This window comes from Anthonomus grandis, chromosome 19 (genome assembly GCF_022605725.1).
Source record: "Anthonomus grandis grandis chromosome 19, icAntGran1.3, whole genome shotgun sequence".
NCBI lineage: Eukaryota > Metazoa > Arthropoda > Insecta > Coleoptera > Curculionidae > Anthonomus > Anthonomus grandis.
In genome coordinates, this window is record NC_065564.1 from 2,627,894 (window position 1) to 2,643,413 (window position 15,520).

The window sequence follows — 15,520 nt, forward strand, 5'->3', positions numbered from 1 at the left end:
CGCCCACTACTACTACTACTACTAAATAATTAAAATGTAAATCCGCTGATAAGAAATTAAAAGATACCGAACGAGCGACAGGAACAGCAACAAATTAAAAGTGGCCTTTATCTAAAACACTCTATCAAAGCCCCGGTCTTATTTAAGTCATTCTACAAGGCGATTTAATGAAAAGCCTGTCAGCTCTGTCACGTATACTTTGTTCTCGTGTATCGTAGATAAGCTTTTGTCACAAACAGGGACTCTAAAAACGGTTTCTAGATTTGTAGAAGCGGCTTTTTTTTCTTTACTTGCCAGTTGTGATAGTAAATTTTCATTGAAAAAAAGAAGATGCGGTTTTGTGTAATTAACGATTGCATCTTTACCATTCCGCCGTAATTTCGTTGATGGCTACGATGAGAAAACGATCAATTGCAACATGACGGTTAAGTAGCCACGAAGATGAAAAGCGATGTTACTCTTGCATAATGTTTGATATGTGATTTAATGAGCTCTTGTCCGCGGGGTATTATACAAGAGAGACCCAAAGTTTGTGGCTTACTTTACTGTTGAGCTTTCTTTTTTTTTCAAAAGCCAATTGGAGTGGCCTGGGGATACAGAAAAGAAGAAACTGGAAAGTAGGGAATTCTCTATAACTTTATTAGATTAGACACTTTATTAGAAACTACCAAAATCCTCCCTTTTCGTCTCACATTTCTACCATTTTTAGGGCAGTAACTTATTGCCACACACTTTCTTTGCATTAAGATTACTTCGAGTTGCTTAATGGAGATCAGGGTCTCAAATAGAGACCCTAACGGTCAAACTAATGTTCTAATAACAATTTTCTTTACCCTTTCCAGAAAATGTTGATTAAAACCCAGTAAATTTGAAAGACATCAACAGTCGAGTATGCCACAAACTTTTGCTAGATACTCTGGTTATTTGTACCATTAATGTCGAAAGCCAATTTGCAAAGTGGCTTGAGGGATACATAAAAAAGATAAGTAACACTCTAAAACTACTAATATCACCTTAGAATAACAAAAGGGAGCTGTACCCAGCAGGGGAGGAAAAGAGAAATCAATTAAGCAGGCTAACATGTCACTGATACAGTCCAGTTGAAAACAATAGTCAAAATAAAGTCCCTTTCACCGGTACCCGTATCTCTCTTACATCACGAGTATCTATAAAATTTAACTGTAGTAATTTTACTACATATGTGAACAGATAACCGATCGAATGTCAAACAAAACCCAGATACGATCTTTTCAGTAGTATACAGTACGAAATGGCTTTATCGAGCGATCGGTATTGGGTAATAATATGGTTTTACTGACCCAGTACGTTTCGGACTATTAGTGTCAATCACGGTGATATGAGACAAAGAAACACGTCGAGCATTATACCATGCATGCCGTGTTGATTTTTTCTTTCCAGCAAAATGTTACAAAGGCCATCGTTCATCTCGCAGAAGACACACGACATCGAATGTTTTCCAGCTCTCGTTTCAGACGTAACGTATCATATCACGATTCTCGTAAAGCCCGCTCGACTTTCGTGTATATTTCTCGAAATAATCGCATCGGACGCATTCGAATTATTCGCGGGCCTAGGCATGCCTCCGCGCGTTGACCAAGCCTATAGCCTATGCAAAATGGCAAAGTTGCGTATACAAAACGCAAATTAGAATATTTATGGCACTTTCGCATATTTAAAGCTGTCATTAGGACCAATAAATTTAGGTTTACCACTTGTTTACTGCACTGTGATTGGCTACGAGCGGTTTAGTAAGCGGTTTGTGGGCGACTTTTACTATTTAGGTATGTTCGCCGTGTTTGTTATATGGGTTTTGTCGAGAGGTATTGCTGTTGGGGATTTTTTCTACCAGGGTTAGTCTAGGTCATTGGTTATAGATAAGTTGATTAAGGAGAAAATACTCGACCAGGTGTGACTTCATATATAAGATCAATTCAAGCAATTGTAGAGGAGATCAAGTGGGTAAAAGATCCTGAGGAAGTTCTACAGTTCTGACGACAAACTGCAAGAATTCAGCGGTTGAAGATAAAGAGTTCAACAGTCAAGTAGATAAGAAACCTTAAGGGAATTTAACAGTCAAGTAGGTAAAAAACCCTAAGAGATTCCAGCAGTCTAGTAAAGAAAAATTGGTAGAATTCAGTGGTTTAACTAATGATTACTAAGAAAGTTCAACGGGCATGTAGATAAGAAATCTTAAGTGAATTTAACAGTCGAGTAGGTAAGAAACCCTGGAAGAACCCAACAGCAGTTTAGTGGAGAAAATGGGAAAAACTTACTGGTTCAACTATTACTGAGAGAGTTCAACAGGGAAGTAGATAAGATACCCTGAGAGATTCCAACAGTGTAGTGAAGAAATACTGTAAGAATTCAGTAGGTGAACTAACACCGAGAAAATTGAACATTTTTAGATCCAGCTGTATTGTCTGAAAAATAATTTGCGACTCAATGACCAGTTTTAAAAATTCCGCGACTAAAACAATCTAATTTCCTTTCGAATCGAATAGAATCGCGAATCGACGAGATCGTGCGTGGTCCACCATGTACGGTGCATAACATCCTGCATCGACCGAAATAAAAGGAGGCGAAACAAAGGCAAAAAGAGCAAAAAGTGGCTGACAAACGCCGGAGAAAAGCAAATGTCCGGCTGCTTTGGGTCCGTGTAGGAGGCAGCGACAGCACGTCTAATTAACGGTATTGAAAATTATCAGCATTAGAAAGTGCTCCTGATGCGGCGCGCCGTTCGGAACCGCTCGTACCAGAGGACATTCACGGGTTCAGGAAGGAAAAATAAACGCATGAACCAACATAAATTTATCACGGCGAGACTTTTTTTCACATGTTCACAAACCATAAATGTCGCCATAAAGCATGTGTCCATTAGTACTGGGACTGTAAAGTCGCATGGCCGTTATCGGGCTCGTACCCTATCTGCCACTATTTATTTAGTCGGACTGCAACCGTGAGTCCGTACAGTATAATTGATAGACCGATAAAAATGATGGTTCAATTAGAGATGGTACTTAGCGGCCCGGCGGCAAAAGGACATTATTTATTTGCTTGCTTCGAGTTAAACGAAGATCTCTTTCTCTCTCTATCTCTCACTTAAGGAAAGACTTATGGCCCAATGTCAATAAGGAAACCTTCTTAATTAGAAATAAAAACAGTCCAAGGATTCAATTTTAAGCTCAACTGTCGAGTTCATAACAAACTTTGAGAGACATCAACAGTCAAGTATATAAGAAACCCTGAGAGAGTTCAACAGTCTAGTGAAGAAAAATTGGAACAATTCAGTGATTTAAGTAAAGAAACTCAGAGAGTTCAACAGTCGACTAAGTAAGAAACCCTGAGAGATTCTAACAAATTGTTACAAAAGCAATATTTATAAATAATAAGAAAGAGATATATTGGGGCAGCAAGGGAAGGTCAGATAAACATAAGAGCATGAAGAGTAAAGATCTAAAATAGGTTTTTCTATCTGTAATTTCTGTAAGGCAGGTATAAAAAAATCAAAACCTCTGCTAATATTCTATGTAGTACTTATTATTTAAATAGGAAAAAGACCCAGTTTATTTGTTCGAGCTTTACATACAGAGAATAATAAATTTTGACGTGATCATTGACGAGGCACTAGAAATTTAATTTTGAGCAATAGCCTGGGACAATCAACTTGATTGTTCACAGAACTTACATAAAAAAAAAACTTGTGAGAAATATTTTCTTTTGATTAAACAGTTTATGAAATCTTCCTCTGGATATCCTTGATCACGATAAGCTCCATGGGTTTTAAACCATAAATATGAACTTCAGAGCTATGAACTATGAACTAGAGCAGCTTCAAAAACTTCCTTTGAACGAGGCATACTTCAATCTAGATCTAATAAAGGAAAGGACATTTAAGAGTATCTACAATAATAAATTCAGGAGATAAAGCCAAATGTCTTGGTTGACTCGGATATCATGGATATATAGTGCTTTGAAGAATAGTTTTGAGAGACTCGAATGGAGAAAATTGGAATAATTCAGTAGTTTAGGTAACAAAACTTCAACAGGCAAATAAATAGGAAATCTTCAGTGAGTTCAACAGTCAAGTAGGTAAGAAACCCTGACAGCTTTCAACAGACTAGTAGAGAAAATTAAAAGAATACAGTGGTTTAACTGAGTTATACTAAGAAAAATTAACAGGCAAGTAAATAAGAAACCTTTAGTGAGTTTAACAGCCAAGTAGGTAAGAAACTCTGAAAGATTCCAATAGTCTTATAGAGAACTTTGGAAGAATTCAGAAGTTTAACTAACTAATATTCAAAGAGTTCAACAGGCAGTTAGATGAGAAGCCCTTAGTGAGTTCAACAGTCAAGTAGTTAAGAAACCCTGTGAGAATCCAACAGTTTAGTAGAGAAAAATCGCATCAATTCAGTGATATAACACTAAGAGGCTTGAAGGATAAGTCAGTAACCTGATGTGTTGACCCCCAATCTTAAATGTTTAGTACCAAGTATGGTTTTAACAAGAAAAAAGAAATTCCTGTGACAAAACTATGTACAAAGTTCAATAAATAGCGATAAAAGCGTGCTCGCGAAATGGAGTACATCGGGCCCCGATAAAAGATAAAGATCTACATCACTCTCTACCGTGAACAACACGTGGACACACAAAGCCGAGAGAGCACAGAAATAACGTGCATCATGATCCCGAAGCGATCGAGAAGGAGAAGAGGATCAGTTTTGTCATGTTCTTTTCTGCGGCCGTAACTAATACAGACACGTCGTTGATGTGATTATAAAGATCAATTAAGATCTCTTAATTAATATAAATCGACGATCTACAGATCGTAGATAAGAGCGTGGCTCGTCGGGTATTGTTCGGGATATCGTCGCGTCATTTTGTGCCGGGGAAAGGGGGGGTTATGTGCGAAAGAACCGAAGATAAATGGGTACCGTTTGCCCTTGTGCACCGGGGGCGTTCGGTGATTTATGTGGAAATTGACTGGGTTCGCTTGTGTTTACTTCAGGGAGGGATTTTTCTCAAGAATGTATGCTCATCTGATCTCAGTTGAAGATTTTGATTATTCTTGTCATGCAAATCATAAGCCCTACCACCCTGCCCAGATTCCTTAAAATATGCGTTTTGAGTAATCCCATACATGCACCCAGTGCCCCAAAATAACCGTGATTAATTCCCTATTGAACCTCAACAGCAAAAACGTTCTGGTCGAGCACAAAACCCGAAGTGTATGATTATCGGTTGTGCGGAATCGTAACGTAGTGCCGTACATCAACTTGATGGGTGGTAATTATTGATTGCTCGGGTCGACTATTGATTTTGAAAGAAATTCCTCACTTAACCTTTTTTTTTCTTGTTCTTCATGGGCTCGACGAGGCCCGTTAGCTTTTAGTCGCTAACCAGGAAGTACCCGGAGAGCAGTAGAATCACTTAATCAATCATAACGATCCGCAACATTATCGCGAAAAAATTAAACAGCCGTAATTGCCACATACGAAACAACGTAACGTTCCGACCTCCGGCGCAAAAATTGCGCAACACGAGCATTGTTTTCATTTTTGGTATGGCACGAGCCGCGCGCGATTCCATATTAAAATTACCGGTTAAAATGCTACTTTATTTGAAATTACTACTGACTCGGTAATGGGTTTTCTTTGTTAAGAAACTCAGGTGGGTACGTATAGTAATAATAATAATATAAATTTGACCCAAATGGTATGGTGGCGCAGTCAGTTTTAAAGGGGTCAAACGTTTTGGTTCTTTGAGCATTGTTTGACTTTGCTACTCTTCACAAAGAAGTCCTTGAAGGAGCTTTTTCTAAGTAAATCCTCTCTGAATCACTATATAACCAAAGGGAGGCAGTAATCGTCCGTTCCGCCTTAACCATAAACGATAATTGCACCCGATACAGTTCGGCATCGATCAGGTTTCTTATAGCCGCAAAGTCATCGTATGATCGATGACTTCTGGTTGACATAGTCATGCCGATGCCGGGCCGCCTGCATCAGCCGGGGTCATAGATAAACGCTCCGGGTCACCACCGTTCAAGAACGAGCCAGACTCGAGAAAATTTATATATAGATTAAAACCGGAGTGTATTGTTATATTTTCTTTAAATATTCGCAATAGTAAAATCGGTATAACGTGTGTATACTCCCTTTCTCTCTTTGTCTTATCGCGGCGTTTCGATCTCGGGCTGGCTCGGGCCACGCAGGCTAATTATAAAACAAATGCGCGTCGCTTCCAGCAATTAGGACCGGATAATTGACCCATGCACCTTCGTACAGGGGCTCGCACAGTACGGTAAACCACCAGATAATGTCGGTCGTTTAACGCCAATTTTCTGACTGTTGGAGCTCGAGGGAGTGAGAGAGAGAGAGAGAGAGAGAGAGCCTATATCTTGGATCAGAAAGAAGAAATATCAAACAACTCATTGGAGAGCAATTTACTGACTAGAGAAGACGTTTCTTACATGCTTGACTGTTGAAGTCTTTATGAAAATCGCAAATTTTATTTAAAAAATTGGAAGAAGTTGACTTTGGTTGGTTCTAGGATGCTTGGTTAATCATTTAAGAGAGATTCGTAAGCAAATCTGAAAGAAAAAAGGCATTTTTACTTAAAAAGTTGAAAAACTTCAACAGGCAAGTAGCTAGCCAACTTCTTTGGAAGCAACTTTCTAGTAAGAAACTGGGTTAATGGATTACTTGCTAATGTTTCTTCCAGAAATAACTATAGATAGAGCATCGGTGGCTATATCATCACCAGTAATTTAAAAGACCAATTAAATCAATTAATATCAGTTTTTTCTTCCCTATTCCTGCATATCCTGATTTTGCTAAAACTTTCAAACTCACCACTGACGCCTCTATGGTAGGATGATACTTTGAAACTCACCACTGATAGCCCTTGGTAGGGTACTTTCTCAGAACGACCATCAGATAGCTTTCTATTCGAGAACCTTAAACTCTGCTGAACAAAATTATTCCACTATCGAAAAATAACCCCTTGCCATAATTGAGCCAACTAAACTAAAATTTACCATTGAAACAGATCACAACCCTCTGGCGTGGCTCAAGGATCAAAGCGCCCAATTTCCGCCTAATACGCTAGAAATTAAAATTAGAGGAATTTAATTTTGAAATTAGATACAAAAAAGGCAAGAAAAAGATTCGTGAAGAAAACTAGTCAATTCAGTCTAATTCCGACAACACAGTTGCTAATCTTGCTGATTTTATTTTCAACGAAAGTTATCGGGCCTTGAGCACCCTCAAAATAATGCCAATGACCCTAGCGAAGATGACACTAGTGGCTAGACTCTAATGGTACAGTACACTCTAACAATGATACAGACGGAAAATATTTATTAATTTCTGGACTCCCTGTACATTATTCATCCTTACGTTTAATTATAGAATTTGGAAATAAATTCCTGCATTAATATACCATTTAAAAAGAATCACCATTTTGTCAGAATCGAAAAGAATAAACTTGCAGAACATTTTAATAAAATCCTAAAAGAAATTATCCGACCTAATATACATTTTGCCTTGTATATTCCAAATTCAAAGCCAGAGCAATGAATAGACATAATTTCAGAATATCATTAAAAGAATCATAATGGTATAACCGAGGAGAAGTTCCTTACATACTTGACTGTTGAACTCTTTATAAAAATGGCAGATTCTTTAAAAAAATTGAAAGGGGGTTAGATCTGGGTGGTTATAGGGTGCTTGGTTAATCATCTAAGAGAGATTCGTACGAAAATCTGGAGGCAAAGAAGCATTTTCAGCTAAAAAATTAAAGATATCAACAGGCAAGTAGCCTGCCAACACCTTTGGGAAGAAACTACGATTAATTCTGCATGACTTGCTAATGATTCCTTTCAGAAATAACTGTAGGTAGAGCATCGATCTCTACATCATTAACAGTGATCTAAAAGACCAATCAAATCAACTAATATCAGTTTACTGACAAGCAAGAGAAGTTCCTTACTTACTTGACTGTTAAAGTCTTTATGAAAATCGCACATTGTCTCTTAAAACTTGGGAGGAGTTGGTTCTGGTTCGTTCTAGGGCACTTGCTTAGTCATATAAGAGAGGCTCGTATAGAAATCTGGAGGCAAGAAGGCAATTTTAGTTAAAAAATTAAAAGCAATTAACAGTCAAGTAGCCAGCCAACATCCTCGAGAGCAACTTTCTGTTAAGAAACTGTGATTATTTCTGGATGACTATGGATAGAGTCTGTTCAGAATTATGATTCCAGTTAAGGCTGTTATTAAACCGATGCAAAACTATAAATAGAAATGTGCAGTACCTAGAAACCGTATTCTCGCGTTACAAAACAGTATCGGTGCAATAAGTAGTACTGGACATACACAGTATTTACAACATTAAGATCAGACAAGTGTAATGGCGACCGGACAAGGTGTTTGCTTATAAATGGCGACTTGGAAATTATTTACTGGGCCATTCCGACGGGGATCGGGTTCGTTTTTATGTTATAGTTGTTCTGTTGCAAATTGATTTCTCTATTGAGCTCCGCTTGTCCGCGCATATCAAAATACGCCGTAAATTTCGCGGTGGCGAAGAAAGTGTGCTTTGTTTTTCTATGTGAGTGTGTGTGTGTGTATGGGAGGTTTACGAATACGTAAAATCGTCACGACGAAACCGAACCGCCGTCAACTCGAATAGACCCGGGGCGGTATTATCGAGGATAATACCAGGTTACATACATTGTTTAATAGCCGAGCCGAGAGTCCTGCAAACCATACATAACTCATCGCGAACTGTATAATTTGAAATCAAGAAGAGTTCGCCTATGCTAGGCAAATACAGGATCGCGTGATGAATGGGAAAAAGTGGCCGGTTATGACGTCGCTATGGTAGTAAACGATCCGTTTACCAGTTATGGCTCAAAGTTAGGATTTTTTGCCACCGAAACAACAACGAAAAATTGGGCTTGACGGGTGAAACCCGTCATTAAGTTTTTGTTTGTTTTTTTTTTCAAAGTGGAGAGGCACGCGTTCCGCGGTAATTGTTCGAAAATGCAGAACAGGATATTACGGAATGTCGGTTGTTTTTTGTGCGGTCGCGTTCGATAGAAACATTATTATGAGGCAGCGAGGAAAAGCTATCAATTTTAATATAATGGAATCATGAATGGAGCGTGTTTGGTCAAATCTCGTGTGTGATTACTTTGGTTAAATTGTTACTGCTGCGAGACCAGGAAATTTGTTTTAATTTTGAAGCGCGCCGCGCGTTTCTTTGCTCCGGTGAACGGTAGGAACGCAGGTTACTGACTTCCTTGGAGGACCCTTTCCTACTCGACTGTTGAACTCTTTTTCCCTTTTAGGTTCAATCGAGTAAGTCAAATTGCGATTAAAAAAAGGTGTGAAATCTAGGCATTTTCCATCAAAACCCATTAACGCAGTTTACTGACTTCCTTGGAGGACCCTTTCCTACTCGCCTATTGAACTCTTTTCCCCTTTTAGGTTCAGTCGAGTAGGTTAATTTGCGATTAAAAAAAAAATTAAATCTGGCCATTTTTCATCAAAACCCATTAAACGCGAATAAAATATTAGTTTAGAACGGCAAACATAAACAAATCGCCACACTTACTGCGACGATAAATCATAATGCCTCAGAATGATGCGGTCATTATGGCAAAAGATGCCTTTCTTTATATGGCAGACACCATCTTAATCTCGACTGGGCTCGGTTGGATTACACTTAGATATTTATATTGTGCCTGTCTGAGTAAATTATCGCCAGTCATCATCACCGCTCTCGAAGGGCTCGAAAGGATTGGGTTTTTATTTGAATGAAAAAAAAGTTACACTTTAACAAACCCTCTTCTCCCTTCCTCGTGTTTCCTCTTCGCTTTAGTTCACATAATTCGACAGAAAGTTAGAGAATCAATGAGAGAATAGTTGGAAACAGTTGCCTAACAGGAATAGAGTGCAGAAGAGCAATAGAGTAGCAAAAAAGATGAAATTTTAAAGAAGAGCAAAAAACATCTGAGGGAGAGAACCATACCGAAGAATAAAAAGTGGATTCTAAAGAATATTGATGAAGAATAAGGACATGAAGAAATACAAGAAGTGAAGAAGCATGTGATGAAAGCCAATAAGACATGGATGCAGCAAAAATAAAAAATAATCGAGAACCCACAACCTTTCTCATGAACCAAGACGGGAACCCAGTTGCGACAGTTAATGAGAAGATCTCTTAGATTCTGGTTCTTTCGGAACTAATTATAAATAGAGCATTGGTGACATCAGCCAATAATCAAAAGAGCAATCAAATCAATTGACCCCAGTTCACTGACAAACAGGAGAAGTTCCTTACATACTTGACTGTTGATGTCTTTATAGAAACAGCAGATTCTCTTTGAAAAATTAAAAGTAATTGGTTCTAGGACCCTTGATTAATCATATAAGAGGAGAGAGGTTCGTATGCAAATCTAGAGACAAAAAAGCATTTTTACCTAAAAAATTAACAGACATCAACAGGCAAGTAGCCTGGTGACACCTTTGGGAGAAACTCTCTGGCAAGAAACTGGGATTATTTCTCCAAGACTTGCTAAGGATTCTTTTAGAAATAAATATAGATAAAGCATCGATGCCCACATGATTACCAGTGATCTAAAAGACCAAGCAAATCAACTGATATCAACTTACTGGCAAGCAGGAGAAGTTCCTGACATACTTGACTGTTGAAGTCTCTATGAAAATCACAGATTATCTTTAGAAAATTGAGAGGAGTTGGTTCTGGTCAGTTCTGGTGGTGCTTACTTAGTTATGTAAGAGAGATTCTTATGCATTTTTATTTTTAAAAGATGCCTTTCTTTACATGACAGACACCATCTTAATCTCGACTATACTTGGTTGGATTACACTTAGATATTTATATATTGTACCTGTCTGAGTAAATTATCGCCAGTCATCATCACTACTGTCGAAGGGCTCGGAAAAATTGGGTTTTTATTTGAACAAAAAAAAAGTTATACTTTAATAAACCTCCCCTGTCCCCTCGCCGCTCCTTTCGTCAAATTTTAATGAAATTGAAACAATCGTTTCCGAGAAAATTTTTTCGACTTCCTGCGGCCGCTTAATTGACTTGTGTGGCCCGACTCCTCTGAAAATTAATTGATCAATTTGTCGTAATAAAACTGCTGTTTTAGGTGGATCATAATATTTTTGAATGACAAAGGGACCGCCCGCGGGTTTTGCTCTTTTTATGCCCCCGTTCTTGGAAAAATTGAGACACCAACGTTGATTAATATTATCGAGGCAGATTTGACGGTCGGGCTTAATAGATACGTTTTTTAGGGCGTAAATTAGAATTTACGTTTTTGGGTTGCTGACTTACTCGACTGTCGATCTCTTCTCAGTTCTCTTTTTCAATTATTTCGTTTTTTAGGTTCATGAGGTCCCAGTGATAAGCTGGACGAAAGTGGTTATATCTAAGCTAATTTTTCACCGATTGCTTTGGCTTCTGGAAACTGGTTTATGGTCGAGATTAGGAGAGTCCAAAAACTCCTTATCAATATGCAATCGGCTCTATCAGTATTCACAACGTCCCCGGACAATAATCGCACGATAATTTACCACGTATTTATAATCAATGTGTCATTTGCAAAAATTAATACTGACAGGTTCGAAAATGCCGCGAGTTACGACGCGGTAAATACACGGTGTCTCGTTAGCCTGTCAGTATCGATCATTTTACTTTGAGGGAATATTTTAATAAAATTTGTCGCGGAATCGGTGTGTTTTATAGGACGTTTTTAGATGCGGTGATCATCTAACGTTCGGAATAAATCACGAAAATCCCCAAGGTGCATTTAAGACGTGCTATAAGAGAAGAAAACCCATTTGACCGGATAGACATCTACACACCGGCCGACACCTACTGCTGCTAACGCCCCGGATTTTTTTTCTTTAAAGGAAACTCTTACCGCTCCGGGGTCTCGGGGGGTCCGGGATCCGGGTCGCTCGATAAACTCCGTCGGTCGGTAAAATGGTAATGAAGGACGCCCCGGTTTCGGACGCCAGAGGGCATCGCGTACGCGGCTCGATTAGCGCGGGAGATATGTGGGTGCTCTGGTTGTTGTTGTTGTTCTTCTATTGTGGTACTACGGAGCTCGATGGTGCGGCCTTTTATGAGCTTTCGCACCTACTGTTGAGTGGAATTTTTAACCTCACACACTGAGAAAACCCTTTTATACTCCTATCAAGTTTTTTGGCTATTTCAGCTATTAAAGTAGGCTCTAAGAGAGGTCATTACTACGACAGTAAAGTTGACTTTACTAATATACCTCAGCTGCAGTAGTAGAGTGGTTGTTTATTGTAGCATCAGAGATAGTAGCTTTATAAATAGCAGAGTCAATTAGCAGATATGGTAAAGTGATATTGAAAAGTAATTTTATTCTTTTAGAAAGCCAAAACAGCTCCTCTAAATAATTCGGTTTTTCTTATTCTTCTGCTACAAAAAAGATTCGAAAACCTTAAGGTTATCTGAGAAAAGTATAGATATAAAAACTATAAGGGTTGTGTTAATGAAAAACAATGTTTTTGCAGAAAATATATATTCAATATTTAATTTAATAGCACTGTTTTTTAATTTAATATAATTTTATATCTAAATATTTAGTATAAGAACAGCGTTATTAAATTGGATAATATGGACGAAAAACAGTGATTTTTTGGAAGAATTTCATCAAATAATTGAGGTGTAGTAATCGAGTTTAAAAACCTGATATGTATATCCCGTATCAATTTTTTTAAATGCCGAAATTTTCTTCTTTTTGTAAACAGAATCGTATACCATCTACGAATATACTACAATTTAATAAATACCCTTGACCACATACGGTTGATAAATATCCAAAAACCAAAAATAATATATGACGTATTGCTTGGGAATTAAGTTTGGCCAAATTTACTGCTAATATACCATAGTCAAAAAAGGGGTATATAGAACCTATTATAATAATTATCTATTATAAAGTCTAAGAAAGAACTCTCTGCTGGAATTTTTCTCAGTGTAGCCTCAAGTTCTAGTGCCAAAGTAGAACCAAAGTGTAAGACATGAAAAAGGTTCGCTAAAGCCTCCTACAACCTAGGACTCGGTGCAAAAACTCCACCAAACACCGAAGTTTACCGTTCAAGTGACCATCTACGAACGACTTAAGAGCCTTTAATTGAACGTAAGCTGCGATTTTGCACCTTTTTAGCGGCCGTTTTGACATTTTTAAGCTGCCAGCTTAACCGGCTACTGAATACGGAATTATCGGTTGTTTATTTTAATTTATATCGCCTCGGACAGATTATATTGAATGAAAAATCGTGATTTAATGCAAGAGTTGAACGGTCTTCTATTATCACGGGGCGTATACAAAACAAACATATATATATATATAATTACCAAAGCCATATACAGATAGAGAGAGACACTACCGGCAATCGGAATTTTATTGTCATTTAAGAACGACAATTGCCCCGTGGTTAAGATAACAGGCAATTCCCGATATGTTCCGTGACAGAACATATGTTGGCTCGCGCACATACTTGTCCACCTTTGAATATAGTAATTGCGGGGCAGCCTTTCTATTGTTTCACTTGGGCGGAATTCACAATAGATCGGTGGACAAAACTCCATATAACTCGGGAGCAATTAACAAATATTAATTAGTTTTCTCTTAGCACTTTCTTTGACGATTAGTAAAACCGCGCACATACGCACACACACACACACATAGGCCACAACTGAATAATTTATCATTAATGGCGAAAACTCTCCTCAGTTAATAACTGTATCGGAATCACAAAAACTAAACCCAATTTAAAATGGGCGCCAAACGAAATTCAGTAATTCAGGTTCTTTTTTTTCGTTTTTGGGGCAATTGTAAATGTGTGCCACCAGAGGTAACATTCAAGAGTTTTTTTTTGCGGTTTTGGAATAATTGCTTCGTCTATTCGTTGCAGCACAAAGGTTTTTATTAGAGCTGTCGTAAAAGATAGTGTAGTAATTATTATTAAAATTCCAGAGGAGAAATTGTAAAGTAGTCATTAGGTTTATGGCTGATGATTCAAATAGTGCAGATAGGACGTACCAGTATAAAGGCATTCGGACAATTCAAATGAAAATTAAATAAAATCAAGACATCATTTAACTAATTTATTATTATTTAATGCGGTAGCCAAGGTAAGAAATCAATTCAACACGTTTTTCGCGTTTTTGCAACAAATTACTCTGACTCATTCGCTGTTGTTGTTGCTGATTATGCAATCAGCCGGACCGCGGTTTTATACATAATTTTTTTCCACAAAACCATTATTTGTAAAGTAGCGATTGCACATTATTATTATAAGTTTTATATAGTCCCATTTGTTATATTCACACCCCCAAGGCCCTTACCAATATATATATCGAATAATAATAATAATAATAATTCACAGTCGTAATCAGTGAAAGAATTAGCGAGAGCGGCTTCAGCACCTTTAGCTGCCGCTAATCCCGGTTGGAGATCGCGCGTGACGCCCCCTAGCGACGGTCTCCACTTTTAGCGATTAGCGCGCCCTCTGACCCGAACGCTCGCAGCTTTTCGCACCTTCATTATTTTTTTTCGAGATGAAATCGGGAAGATTAAAAAGTCGTCGTTTTGTTACATCGGTTACGAAGAGTTTCTAGTAGACTCTATATTGTATGTAGAAGTGTCTACAGCTTGAAGAGTGAATTTGAGGAAATTGGGTTTGAATGATAGGATTTTGAATTATAAATCAAAATGGTGTTGATTAAACAGTCATCGAACAAATAGTTTTTATAGTAGCATTGTTCTTAGGTTCGTACAGGGCAAAGAGTTATATCTTTTGGTAGCCTTGACCAAATTGGCTGTATCTCAGCCAATTTTTGAGCAACTGTAGTGAAATTGGCTGAAAACGGTGGCATTTTTAAATCCTAATAAAATATGTACCTACGAAAAAATTGCTAGAACGAACGCTTTTTGAGTTAGTAGTCGTTTTTGTGTTTGTTCACAGGCAAATACTGAATTCTAGAACCAAGTTGAATAAAATGGATTGTACCTAAGCCAATTTTTAATTAAGATTAAGGTGATTAAGGTGAAATTGCTTGTAAGTTGTGGCATTTATAATGCTTAACTAAGAATGTATCTATAAAAAAATTGCTAGAACAAATGCTTTTTGAGTTAGTAGTCGTTTTTGTGTTTGTTCACAGGCAAATACTGAATCCTAGAGACAAGTTGAACAAAATGGGCTGCATCTCAGTTAATTTTTGATCGATTATAGTGAAAATAGTTGTAAACGGTATCATTTGTAATGTTAAACAGAAGAAGTATCTATGAAAAAATTGTTAAAACGAATGTTTTTTCAGTTAGTAGTCGTTTTTGGGTTTGTTCACAGGCAAGTACTGAATCCTAGCGACAAGTTGAACAAAATGGACTACATCTCAGTTAATTTTTGTCGATTATAGTGAAAATTATT

General features: G+C 37.7%; 1 protein-coding gene across 6 annotated transcripts in view; it reads left to right on the forward strand.

Annotated features, from left to right (window-relative positions):
- Positions 1-15,520, forward strand: part of LOC126747458 (paired box protein Pax-5) — a 76,706-nt gene that overhangs the window by 17,782 nt on the left and 43,404 nt on the right. The window lies entirely within an intron of this gene.